This window comes from Sminthopsis crassicaudata, chromosome 3, assembly GCF_048593235.1.
Source record: "Sminthopsis crassicaudata isolate SCR6 chromosome 3, ASM4859323v1, whole genome shotgun sequence".
NCBI classification, from domain to species: domain Eukaryota; kingdom Metazoa; phylum Chordata; class Mammalia; order Dasyuromorphia; family Dasyuridae; genus Sminthopsis; species Sminthopsis crassicaudata.
Genome location: NC_133619.1, coordinates 275,799,862 through 275,813,777, shown reverse-complemented (window position 1 = coordinate 275,813,777; position 13,916 = coordinate 275,799,862). Strand labels below are relative to the sequence as shown.

Here is a 13,916-nt window from a genome sequence, read left to right as displayed (position 1 = left end):
TAGTTCTTTTCCCACCTCATCTGTTTCTCTTATTTATGTGTGGCTGCAGGGTAATAAAGTCATTCTTTCCCTTCACTACTTTCTAGGCAATTTGATAACTTTAATTTCATCTTGAATTTTAATCTCTTCACATGGCTCATTCCTACCTTTTCAAGTTTTTTGCATGTTATTCCCCTCCACATACTCTGCCTATACTGTTAAATATAGCCTACTGTTTCAGACAATATAATGCTTCAACTCCTATTCTGTAGAGTGTACATCCCCCTCCCCTGCAACTCCACAATCCCTGGTTTCCTTTAAAAAGCTCAATTGCCATCTTTAATACAAACCTTTCCTGATACTGCAGAACTAATAATTCACACCTTCCCCAAACTACTTAAGTATTCATCACTTTGAATATATCACATGTTAGAATTTTGGTTCCTTGAGGACAGGGGCTTTTTTTTTTTTAAACTTGTTTTTGTAGGACCAGCACTTTAGCAGTGTTGGGCACATAATATGCACTTAATAAATGCTCCTTGATTGATTTACTGATAGTTTGACCTTTTCAAAAAGCATGTGTATGTCCATGGATAAAATGACACTTTCTTCTGAAAAATATTCTATCACAACAACCAAGAACTACTGATAATGCTGACTGCAGCAATTAACTAATGACTTCTAACAACCTTGATGCAAGGGACTACCCATGGAACACTGGGGAATGTCTGGTGGCAGAGAATTATGTCAATCAACCAACATTTACTGAGCAACTACAATGTGCCAGATAATGTTAGGTGTTGGGGATTCAAAGATAAAATGAAACACTAACTGCCCTAGAGTTTATATTATACTTAAGGGGACAACACCCACAAAGGAAAGATAACTATGGAGAGATAGTCATGAATCAAGAAAAGTTTCATAAAAACATAAGTTTTAAACTTTTTTTTCTGTGACCCCTCACCGAGGGCCCCTTCTCAGGAAAAAGTTTTTAATATGTTTAAAATGAAATATGATTGCAAAAGAAACCAATCAGTTATAAAAATGTTTATTTTTAAAGTTGACACACTAAGAAATTCTGATTTAGAAGATGGTACCAGATTTTGCTTAATTTCATATGTGCCTTTCTCAATGTGAATTGGGGGTCAGGAAGGAAGAACTCAAAGTTCTAAAAAATAATAATAATAATAATCTTTAAAAGTGTGTATTATATGTAACTGGGGAAAACATTAAATAAATGGAGGTGGGGGGGAGATGGTACCAGAACTGAATTTTGAAGGGAGAAAAAAGGACTCTAAGAAGCAAACTGTAAAAAGGAAATGCATTACAGGAATAGCCAGTGCAGTGAAATGAGAGAGAGACAACATACTGAAAACATACTGAAAACTGACGTTTATACGGAACTTGAAGGTTTTTAAAACGCTTGGTAGACTTGACTCACTGTAATGTCACAACAGCCTTATGAGGTGATTTAGGTGTTATTTACCCTCATTTTACAGATGAAGTAATTGAAGCTCATTCAGATATGTTAGGAGACTTACCTAATGGTAAAGTGTATTTGAACCCAGTCTTCCTGACTCCAAAGTCCCCAAATTGTAATTAACCACTGTCAAGTATGGCATTTCCTTTGTAAAGATAAAGTCTTTTGTTGTTATAAAGAGAGGCTGATTTACCCTTAAATTTTTCCACAACCTCCATAGGGATCATGGTTTGAATAATAACTGTCCAAATGCTACTTAGCTGGGTGACCGACATTTACTAAATGCCCATCATGTACCAAACATCTTACCAATTGACAGGGAGACAAAGAAAGGTAAAAGTTCCTATCCTTGGAGAGCTCACAATTAAATGGAAGGGAAAACATGCAAAGTACCATGTACAAACAAAACTACACACAGGATAAATTGGAAATAATCAACAGAGAAAGGCATCAGGAAAAGTTTTCTGTAAAAGGTTGAAAGTTATCGTGAATTAGAAGGAAGCCTTGAAGTCAGGAGATGGAGATGAGGAGAGCATTCCAGGCATGGAGGTCAACTAGTGAAAATGCCTGGAGTCAGGAAATGGAGGGAAGGTCTTATTGTGTTCCCGGGATTGCAGTTCTCAATGGGGTTTAAGAAGACAGAAAAGTTATGGTGGGGAGATGGGGAAGTTTTGAATGACAATATTTTATGAAGTTCATAATGAGAAACACTCCCTCCTCCCTATTAACTTTGCAAAAACCGATCCTTTGTTTTGTTTTTTTCCACTTTTTTACTTTAAAAGAGAAAGAAAAATGAAATTATGTAAAGGTTTGCTGGTATGTTTCTAAAGAGCCACTGGAATATGGAACACCCAGAAAGAAGTTTGCAAAATGCAAACTCACATACAATATCTGTTCTTCAAAGTTTTGTCTCTGTCTCTCTTTTTGGGGACCCATTAAAAAGAACCAGGGAAACTTTCCCATTGTGATTCTAGCAGAAAAGTTCTTTAAGCAGTGAATTGCATGGAAACCCACTGAAAAAAATCCAGTTTTGTGGGAAAGGGAGTGGGGGATGGGGATAGGAAAGGCCCTGGAACCAAGAAAAAGTATTAATTAAATGACATTTTATTTGGGATCTGGAAAGATGATGCCATTTAAAGGTACAGGAGTATGAAACCTTCATCAAACTTCACCTGTCTATGACTTTCTGGAATGAGGATGTCTTTACTGTTATATAGTAAAGAGGGGATGGGAGGAGGGTCCAAAGAGGCAGGCAGAAATTAAACGGAAGGAGGATTACAATGAAGTTACAGGAGAAAGCATAGCAAGCAGCCCGGTTCCTTTTGGAGCCTTTCATCTCTCTCTATTCATTTTCATTCTGACCTTCCTGGCATCTAGCTAATTTCCATAGCCTTAGCCCTGACTGATCATCAGCACAACTGATGGGTTAAAGTCTGCACATCATGCCAGTCAAGTGGTATCAATGAGGAAAAAAAAAAATGGCAAAACCAAACAATTTTGGTTTTCAGAAATAAACAATACTGCAAAATACCTCAGCTTTCTAATTTTCTGGTTCAAGGCTCCTGCAACAATCAGTTCTAGATTTGTTTTAAAAAAAAAAAAAAAGCCCACAGAAGCAGACTAGGTCAAAAAAAAAAAAAATAAGGAAGGTTGGGGATGCTTGAAATAAAAGCAACCAGAAAATATGTATGTCCAGGCAGGTACCTTCTACCATTAAACAAACCTCAGGACCATTTCTCTTTGGATCGAGTCTGTTTCCATTAAGCATCGGGGTCAGTACCATGCACACCTATGTCCCCTTGTGAACCTCCAACAGATTGGTTATCCCAACTACCTGAACACGCTCTGGCCCCAGAATATTTATTTTAAATGCTCTTCTCTTTTTAAACTTCAGATAAATCTTATGCAAGGAAACACTGCAGACATTAGTCTACCCTTCTTCGGTTATAAAACACAACAAATAAACCTCCCAGACGTAGTTTCCCCCTAGTTTCTTGCCCTCATATCCCCTTCTGCCCCACAGGGAGGGACAAGGAGAAGTACAGAAAAAGTCGGGAAGCCAAGGCAGAAGGCAGCAAAGTAGCCTCCCCCCAAGCCACCATGGATTAGCAGAGAAGGTTTGACCTTTATCCATCCCTTGGTATTTCTAATTACCATAAAGCTAACTACAATGAGCAGCTACAGCTCGCCCCAATCCTCGATCTCGAAAATACGTCTTGAGTCATGCACAACAGCGATACATTTTGAATATAAAAAAAAGGAGCAAGTGATGAAGATTCTATTTTAGGAATGCTTTTTTGGGGGGAGGGAGCAAAGCTCCCAGTGCTCTTTACTCCTCCCTCCCCACAAAGTCCCGAAGCTCCCATACTATCACGTGTTGCGCGAGGCTACCCGGACTTTCCACCCGGCAGGCTGGTAAACAAAACGCGGCGGCTGCCGTGCAGTTCCGAGGCAGCTGGAGCCGCCGCCGCGGACGCCGCCAGCCCCGCCCCACAGGCCCACTTTCTCCCCCTCCCCCCGCCCCCGGATGTGCGTGAGTGTATCTGTCTCTGGCTCGCCCACTAGTTCAGCCTCAGATGGGCTTAGTAGGAGGGAGAGACCGAGCCCGAGAGGTACTGACAGACGTAGCTCGGTCGTAAGAAGGAAGGGGGTTGGGGACAAATGGAAGGGAGTGAGAGGCCGGGAGAGCAGGGGCAGGGAAGGAGGCTGTTCGCCTTTCTCGTCAGTCACGCCTCCGACTGGCGTAAGTCTCACAGCGGCACCTAAGCATATGCTCCCCCCAGGCAAATATTTCTGTTCCCAGCTCCCTAGCGCGCGCTCGACCCCCCCCCCTCTTGTATTAGTAACAAATTTAGCAGTGTGAAAGGTGAGTGGGGGATGAGAGGGAATTTAATAACAAAATAGGACAGGCCACTTATTCCTTCCTTTAATTTAGGGACAAGAAGGTGAGACAACCAATTCAAAACATTTTTAATAAGGGGGGGGCGGGGAAGAAGAGAAAGGTAGCAGGATTCAGAGTGAGGCAGGTAGCAAACAAGCAGACGACCATTTGAGAGTGGAAGGCCAGGATCCCAATTCTCGGCCCCGCTATTGAACTTCGCTGGATTGACAGCATCTCCCCCCAGACATCCAAGGACTGAGGGGATAATGCTCCACCATTCTCCCCCTCCATCCCCGCCTTGCAATCAGCAACAAAGAGATTTTCTGCCACGACAAACCCCGGGAATGGAACTCTCCCTCTCCTCCCCTGCCCCCCGGCTGACTCATCTCGCCCCACACACCCCTCAGTGGCTGGAAGACGAGAGGCGCCCAGATACTGAATTGATTAGAGACAAGCAACCAGCACCAGCTCTCAAGCCCAAGCCAGGACTCTCTGACCCCACCCCTTCCCGGGCTTCCCTGTCCCTCCCCCTCCGCCCCGGATTTCCCTTCTGCTTCTCCCCAAGACCCAGTAGGCCAGGCCGGAGATTAAGCCTTGCAGCGGCATGTCTCTCGGGCTGAACCCGGCCGCGCCATTTTATACACACAACACACGCGCGCGCAGACACACACACACACACACACACACACACACACACACACACACACACACACACACACACACCCGAGGTTTCCGCCGCGGCTGCTGCCAAGGACAACAGGCGGCGGCGGCAGCGCCGGGGCTGGCTCGGCGGCGGCTTCTCAGTGGGGGGGGGGGGGGGGGGAAGGGATGGAGACCGGGCCGAGGGATCTAGAAGGGTAGAGGCGATGAGCCTGGCACTAATGCGCACTTCAGGTAATTAAGCCAACGTTTCATACCCCGGGCAAAGTCTCAGGAAGAGACAGGCCTGGGCCTTCCCTACCCAGACCCGCTCCCAATTTAACCCTTTTTTGCCTGCAGCGCCCGACCCGCCTCGGGGCCCAGCCCGCAAACTGGAAAGCACACCAGCAGCTACTGGCGCCCTCGACCTCTCGCTTTTTTCACTGTAAGCTTGTCTGGCCAGCTAAGCTCAAGGTATCAAGCAACCACCGCAGAGGTATGCACTCCTCTACTCATGCCCGCCCCGTTGCTCCTGCTGCAGTCTTGAAGTTTCATGGGGGTTGGGGGGGGGGGGGGAACACACACGTTGCCATAGAAAGCTGGTCTACAATTGAAGTTGAAAAGGTGCAATGCCTTGTGCAAGGGGATATTAGAAGAAAACCGGAAACCAAGCTCGAGGCTGACCCACAACCCGATATGGAGCGGGGTAGGGAATAGAGAAGGGCAACACCACAAACCTCTTTCTGCTTCTTCTGGATTTACTCCCTCCTCCTTCCACCCTCCCCCCCCCCAAAAAAAAACACCTTCACACAAACAAGGAAGCCAAGGACCAGAGGCGCGGAGGGATTGGGAAAGGGGGCTCCGCAAATCTGCCACTGAAGGACGTTAGTAGTAGGCACAGATCCGGACTGCATATTTGTCTATGCCGGGCAGCTCCGACCTGACCCCGATATCCCGACACTCCCCATCCCCGGAGAAAGCTGTGACACAGAGTTGACACCACCCGTTACTAAACGTCAGGAACTTCTCGAGCTCACTTCGTTCACAGACGTCCAAAACCTAGAATCTTGAATGATGATCCCCATTCCCCTACTCCCAAGGAGAAAGCAGCTCCCTCATTATTCAGCAATGGCCGGCGTGCAGCCAGGCAGATATAAAACTTGATTCGCTGCCTATAGTTAAACCTATAGTTAAAAAGGTCAAGTCATTCTCATGGCTGCCATTTCACTTTTTTTTTCTTTAAAAGTTTTTGGAAATATATGCTTTAAGTTTGAACAAGACCGGCTTGCTTATGCAACATATGTGACAGGGAAATCGGGAAGTTGGTACTTTTCAAAATAGGCCCTCCAGTTACGGGGCCTTTGTTTGCGGCTAGCCAAACTGGAGTATTGGAAAACCCGTCTTAATTAAGTCCTGGCAGGGGCTTCTTTTCCAGAGAGCATGGACCCCCTACGTTTCAACCCTCCGGGCAGATTCAACTAGTGACCTTTATACAACAGGGGAGGGGGGAGAAGAAAGATTGCAACACCAATCATCTCTAAGGTTTGTTTTCAAAGAAAAATGCCAAGTGGAAAACCAGGCCTTCCGATTTTACTTTTAAGCCAAACGGACCACAACCTTACAATTGTATCCCAATGTGACCTCCCCCCTCACCGCCCCCATGCCAAAAAAAAAAAAAAAAAAAAAAAAAAAAAAAAATTCTGATAGTAAATGTGAAAATGTCCAACTTGAGGAAAGGGAGACAGATCGAGTGAGTTCGAAAAAAGTTGTTTTGGAAAGGGAATGTCACTTTCAGTTTTTTTTTTTTTTTTTTTTCTTTTTAAAACAATATGAAGGATACCAGTCTGGAGCACCAAAACAGAGCACTTGAAACAACTCATACATTTAGAGGCCAATGAATTTTTGTGGCTGGTTTAGACCTTAATTACTCCTGTTTGATTCGTGGGACTAAGATACTACACCACCAGGGTTAAAATGCCCAAAACGGCTCTGAGCAGATGTGAGTTGGCAGGCTGGCAAATGAGGTCTGCCTCCAAGTCCGATAACGAGTGACTAATACATTGCATATCGTTGAGAGAAAATTATTTTTTCTGTAATTTGCATTTGCCTTTAATAAAAATAAATAAATAAGGGCAATGAGCTTCCCTCCTCCCAGGCACTAGGATAATCCTGAAAATACTGCTGGGTTACTTTAAGAGGTTTGAAAGGCGGAAAAAAAAAAATTTGCCTGTTTTGGAGACTGAGACTTGTTTATCTGTTTGCCAAGGTGAAACTGGTTTCGCAAGCAACATTCCTACAGAAAATGGCACCCATCTTATATAGACTACATTAGTTGATTTACAGAATTGAAGCTGGAATATCACTTCAAATGCAAGTTTTGGTTTTGTACTTAGTGCCTTGCATATAATAGATATTAAATGTTAACTAGATTGACTAATTCTGGAAATCTTAATTTTAAAACCGTAGAAGCCGATTTTAAAACATCTGGAAGGCCTAAAGATCAAGATTTTAGAGACCACAGGATTTGACTTAGTGCTACTAGAACCTATATAGGTTGAACATTCTAATACATCTCAGTTCTTTGGTACAAAATATTTAGATTTTAGTTTGGAGAGATGAGAAAAGCAGCAAAACAGGCAGCGCTGGCTACAGAACACTTTCAGGTTTGAATGATGTATCTGAACCAACCGCTTTTTCATTTTGACTACTCAACAGTGCTTTGGCTCTGTACCAGTAATTCAGTGGAAGGTTTCGTGGTAGTGTGCAGTATAGTTTAATATGTCACAGAGTGGGTGGTATCCTGTGCAGATTTCAGGATTACACCTTTACTTCATTTGAGTATTTTTTTTTTTGCTAGGAGGTCATGGAGGGGAGGAACCTTTCAAGAGGAAAATAGGGGAGACAGGGAAAGGGCAATATTAAAATTTTTAAAAAGCTATAAACTAAAACCATCCTCAATATATGCAAATGTACATACTTGCATTTACAATTCAGTAAACAATTACAGGAGTGAAATTTAAAAACAGTCTCTTAGCTTCCTGACTATATCCATACTTACACCTTGCATGACATTCTTGTTTAGGAATTTACTTTTGACTTTGAGAGGACCTTCCTTAGCCACGATCTTAAACTTCCAGAGAATCCAACAGATAAATATAGCTTCTTTCCAATGAACTTGCTTTCCTACAAAAGTTGTTTTATTCACTTTATATCCTGAAATGAAAAGAAGTCTCCTCTTCCTTCCAGACTATCAAGAAGCAGTTGAAACCTGGATCAACCTTAAGCCTAAGCTCCTTTCCCAATAAAATTTAGAGATATAAGGGTGAAACTTAATATTTTTTTTAAAATGACATTCAACTCAACTCTCATTCAATAAACATCTTTCTCTATCTCAGACAGAACAAGTCCCAAATCTGTAAATATATCAATGGGATTTTCAGACTCTCCCTGTTCAGGGCTCTGACAAACTGGAATCGACTCTGCTTGTTGTTGCTGTAACTATTGCAGCAACAGTCCTGCTTCCCTGCTCCCATAGTGAGAGCTTTGTGTAAGTGCAGAAGAGGCAAAGGGCTGCTAGAACTCCAACAGCTGTCACATTATTTGCACTAGCTGTAAACAGCCTTCACATTCCCCCTTACCACATAGTTAAATCCAGACTAACAATCCACAGTTAGAGATCAAACTAACAACAGCAGCATTGTGTCTGCCTTCAGTGCCTTAAGACACCAATCACTGCAGCTGGCTGGTCTCTCTGGACAAGGGACACCCCCATCTACCCACCATCCTCTACCCAAGGATAAAGATGACAATCATGTTTACTACAGCTGATTATTCAAAGCAACATAGCTATCCTCGTGTCCCTCCTGTCTATCTGCAGTACGTCACTTTTTTCTCTCCTGGAAAGGATCCAATCAAACTGTCCTAAAGACAGAGGAGGGGAAAAGGGGGTTTTTGACATGGAGGTAAAGTTTATTCATTCTCATATACCTGTGAGCACATCAATGTAGGACAGATAACATTTTTTTAAAGTTAAAATATGTTCCTTTTTTATTTTTGTTACAAAGCAACTTAAGAAGGTAGGACTTGGAAATCTTTAAGAGAAGCCTGATGACTTGCCTCTCAGAAATTGCTCAGCTCACTGGACACTTACTGGTCGCCCCACTGATCAAAACGTCGCCTTTATGATTTTTTTGTTAGGTTAAACATTTCCATAATCGTCATTATTAGTGCAAATTACATGCCTAATCGGTCTTTAAATAGATTTTAATTAAATAATCACACAAGGCTCATTTTATGACTTAAGAAAGGCATTAGTTTTCGTTATAAACTTACAGCAAGATATCAGGCAAATAGTTCCTCTCTCAGAGAATAACCAATAACTTATTGAGAAGAGAATGTTGGAACTCACCTAGCTTCCTGTGATAGCTAAGAAAGTAAAAACTAGACTGCAAAATTTAATTTGTTTACACACAACTTCCTACATATTTTTTCTATAGTTTTTTTTTTGGGGGGGTGTAGAATTGTTAAAATAATGGTTCACTTTATTGGGCATTTTAGAAATTAGTTTGTTCTATCTACCTACAGTAGTAGAAACAACTCCTATGATACACCGTGCCAAGTTGTCATTGTCCTTCCAATCTTCCAATCTAAGGAATATTTTAAAATTAGAAAGTGAGGGAATGTTCCTACCCTCCCCCATCTATTTCTGCCTTATTTCTGCCTGTATTCTGTCATGATGCAAAACAGGCAGGCCACACTTGTTAAATACCATGTAAAATGCTGTTAATAAAATAATAATAAGAAGGACAGAGGCTGCTGGTTCCAATGATGTTTTGACTGGAAGTGTCTTGGCTCTTTTAATGTGTTTATGGGATCTACATAGTTGGGACATTTCTGTAGTTCATTTATTCTTTCCTAAATGACGTATGTCTAAGAGTTATTTCAAGTACAGAACTGTTAAATGCCCAGGCGTTTATCTAAAGAAATATAGCTTTAAAAGTAGACCAAGAGAAGTACATCAATTCTGACTTCATAACTCCAATTTGCTCTTGAGGGCTGAAATAATAATAACAAATAAAAACATTAAAATGACCCTGATGATTCTACACCCTTCTCCCTTGCTCTCCCCAAAGTCACCCCACAGGTCCAAGGACACCTGGTATGTAAAGGCTAAGATTTCTTCAGAAAAGTCAAACTGGTCAGGACCTGTTAGTCAGAGCCTCACACAGAGTGAAAATCATACTGATAGGGGCATACTCCTATGTTTAGCCTTTAAGAAAGAGAATAGCCAAGGAGAGGAGGAAAAAAGAACTCCTGGTCTGGTGTAAACAAACAAACAAATCTATCTAGTGTTCCCAAAACAATGTCCGAAAAGAAATTCTTTCCAGAGACAAAATAGCAATTCATAGCAATTGAAATTCCTTCCATACATTTGGGAAAATATTCCATAGGCATTTGGGAAAAGAGGAAAAAGATGAGGAAAGGAGGAGAGGTCTCTTGTTTCAAAGCTGCCATCTCCTGAGAGTCAAGAACCGAAGTGTAGCATAAGTGAAATGCTGACTGCTCCCAGGGGAACTAGGTGGGAAATTTGATCACACTGACTTACTTCTTTAGCTTCATTACATACAATCCAGGTCTTTCTTCTAATGATAGGATTTTTTCTTTCATAAGTACAAGATATAAAGAAAAAATTCCCTAGACAGGTTATTGGAAACCCAATCTAAGACCTCACCCAACAGTAGGACTTAATTCACCATCAAACAAAAATCATCTCAAACTTCTACTTCCTGTAATCCTCTTCTGATGATTTTCTCTAATCTCTTTAATTTTATCTCTCTCTACTTTATTGTTCCCTCTCCCAATTAATGAAGAGAACTTTCCAAAGAAGACATCAATATTCTCTGGAGTCATTTCTGAACCACAAAACAGTGACAGGAAAAATAAGTGTATTTCATAACAATGGCAAAAAGATATCCAGGCAGACACTTGCCCTTGATAGAATCTGGGAGTGGAGCTTTATCTGGAGCTAAAGTTTAACAGGTGAAATCTGTGGGTTACCCTGTCTGATCTAGGTTAAAGCTACATACACACTGAATAAGCATAATGTTTCTTCTGGACCAAGTCAGAGACAAAACAGAATCCTGGCTAATTTATTACAAATAAATATGCAATATTAATATAATATTATTTATAACAGGTATTAGGATCCTTGCTATGTGGAAAAACATGCTAGACTTTAAGAAATTAAAAAAATAAATTAAGATAGTTTCCTTTTCCCCAACACTGGAGAACGAGGGTGTGCTGATAGAAGAGCCACTTCTTCAGAGTAATTTTTCCCATTCCACTATTTCTGTACTCACAACAGAAAACCTAACTTTTATTTGTACTTCCCTTCAGGAAATCAAGGTTTTTGACTCATTATACTCCTCCCAAGTAATATCTGCCAGGTTAAGGGGATGGGGGAAGCTATTGGGAGCACACCTTACTTTATAGAACCGAAAACACTTCAAGGATGACTGAATTCCAAAAGCAACTCTTCTCCCCTGCCTCCTCCCTCATATAAGCTCTATTCCTCACAAAGTCTCTTCACTCCTTAATGAAACCCTTGAAAACGGAGGAAAGAGAGGAGTATGATGAGTGGGGTAGTAGGATGGAACTTCAAGGAGGTACTAAAAACGTCCTCTTTCTAGTCACTTTACTTTTTCAAAGATACCAAAGCAATAAATGCAATATCCAGGACTGGAGAAGAAGGATCAAAGGGCCTTGCCAGAGTTTGTTATGGATGGATAGGACATTCTGCCCTGCCAACTAACAGAGCTGCAATTTAAGGAAAATTGGGGAGGGAATGCCCCCTCTCCTCCCCCCTCTCACAAAAGACAACAAATACGAAGTAAAAGGCTTTTACTGGAGTACAGAAGTTGAAATGTGTTCATTCTGATATGTGTACCTAAGATATTCTAGCTCTTCTCTCCACAAACTTTTCCATGGAGATTTCCTCTTTTAAGCTCGATTTATCATTAAAAAGTAGTGCAATCTGCTTATCAAAGAAAACCTAAGACCAGCTATTCAGAAGTTATGCTTACTCAGACTACTTTTTCCAGGCTACCTCTTGGTTTTCAGACATCATCCTAAACTACAACACAAGATTAATAATCAAATACATAAGATCACAAACAGATGATACACGTGATCAATTCACTATGACCACTGATAATGCTAAGACTGAAGAGAAGAAAAAAAAAGCCCTCCGGATTGGTGTGCCTTGGCTGCCAATGGAAAGCAGTTCCACTGGGCACCAAGTAGACTTTATCCAAGAACAAGATCCCCAGGAACTGCTTCCATGAGAACTGATCTGGTGGATCTAAATGGCACTTCTCCCCTCTATCAAAACTGGGCTGAGTTGTTCCGAAGCTCTCTAAAGAAGCATCCAGTAGGGAAACAGTGACTTGAGGCATCCTTCTAAGAGAGGAAGGAAGGGCAAGGGAGGGACGGAGTGGAAGCCAACTTTCCTCGGGCCTGGGAGGGATGGCCAGTTGTCTGTTAGGTCTAGCTACCGGGAATTAGGCCACCCCCCCTCACCCACACATACACCCCCCCTTTTTTAAGGAAATAAGTTTAGAACTCAAGTTCTTCCTTAAGTTCTTTAAGAGAAGGGGGGGAGGGGGAGGAGGGGGGGGGAAGAGAGCCGTAAAGGCAGGCGAGCGGAAGGATATGTTTATTGGATTGGAGAATTTGAAGCAATTCCTCTTTCTACCGCTCCGATTCCTTACCACTTCACCCAGAAAGGTGAGCCTAGTCATGTGTATTCCCCTTCCACGTTTCAGCAGCCTCCTCAGTCAGGCCAAGTTTCTGGCCAGCACCAGGACCTGACCACAGGTCTGGGGAAACCGCGCTAGGGCTAGCGGGCCACACAAACGTGGTTTGCCGAAGAACTCCGCCTGGCCTCCCCTCCCCCACGCTTGCTAGGCTTGAAAGGCGTGAGAAAACGAGCAGCATCCCTGGCTCCTACTAGTTAAGCCTCGAAAAAGACGCTTCCTTAAAACGATAAAACGACCCCGCCGTCGCCGAATTGAGGCAATACAACTGTGCCCGGAGTATTATTGTGCCACAGAGCGGAACTCCTCCACCTCCTCCACCCCCTTTCCTAACGGTCCAGTGAATACACTCAGCACTGGCAGCGAGTGAGTTTCCAGCTCCAGCGGACTCCCCCATTCTCTTCTAATTGTCTTATCAGACTAATAAAGACTGTTGCCTGGGGGGGGGGGTAGAGGAAAGGGAAGGAGAGGCAAAAAGATTTTAAATTTTAACTCTTCCGAGTCTAGTATTTTTGGTCAGCTGAGTGACTCCTTTGATTAAAAAAATAAAAGAGGGGGGAAAGGAAGGATAAAAACAGTGGAGCCCTTAAATGAAACCACTTCTCAGATATCGTATAATTAAAAGACCTCCTTGCTTTTAATGGAAAAGTTAGCTTTTGCTTCGTCGAAATAGCCTATTTTCAGGTATTCTGTCGAATGTAGAAAATTATCCTTTTTAAGGAGTCAAGAAAAAGGCTTTTCTACACTAGCTTAGAGTATCGATTCCCAGAAACTCTCCAGAAACTTTATCAGCCCCACCAATTGCAAAGCACCCTCACTTTATTCCCTTTCCCGATGCTTCCCCTCCCCCCATCCTCCAGTTTTCACCTAGACAATAAATTTAGTTTAATTTAGCTTCCGGTCTTTAATTTTAGCAGGTCTCCTTTTTGCATGCAAATCAATATGGCAATTACCATCTAAAAGCTCGCCCAGCCCCGGGTCAATGTAAATTGATCATTGTCCGCCTTCTACAAAATAACACCGGGAGTCTGTGGTGCATAATGAGATTATACTGGAAACTGTCTTTCAGATCACAAATTATATTTCATGCTGTCAGGATCTTCTCCAAGCGGACTTCCTTGCA

At 42.3% G+C, this 13,916-nt stretch overlaps 1 protein-coding gene across 10 annotated transcripts in view; it reads right to left on the bottom strand.

Moving 5' to 3' along the window:
• The window catches only part of BCOR (BCL6 corepressor), a 158,940-nt gene that overhangs the window by 39,742 nt on the left and 105,282 nt on the right, over positions 1-13,916 (bottom strand). The gene's annotated exons all lie outside the window — the stretch shown is intronic.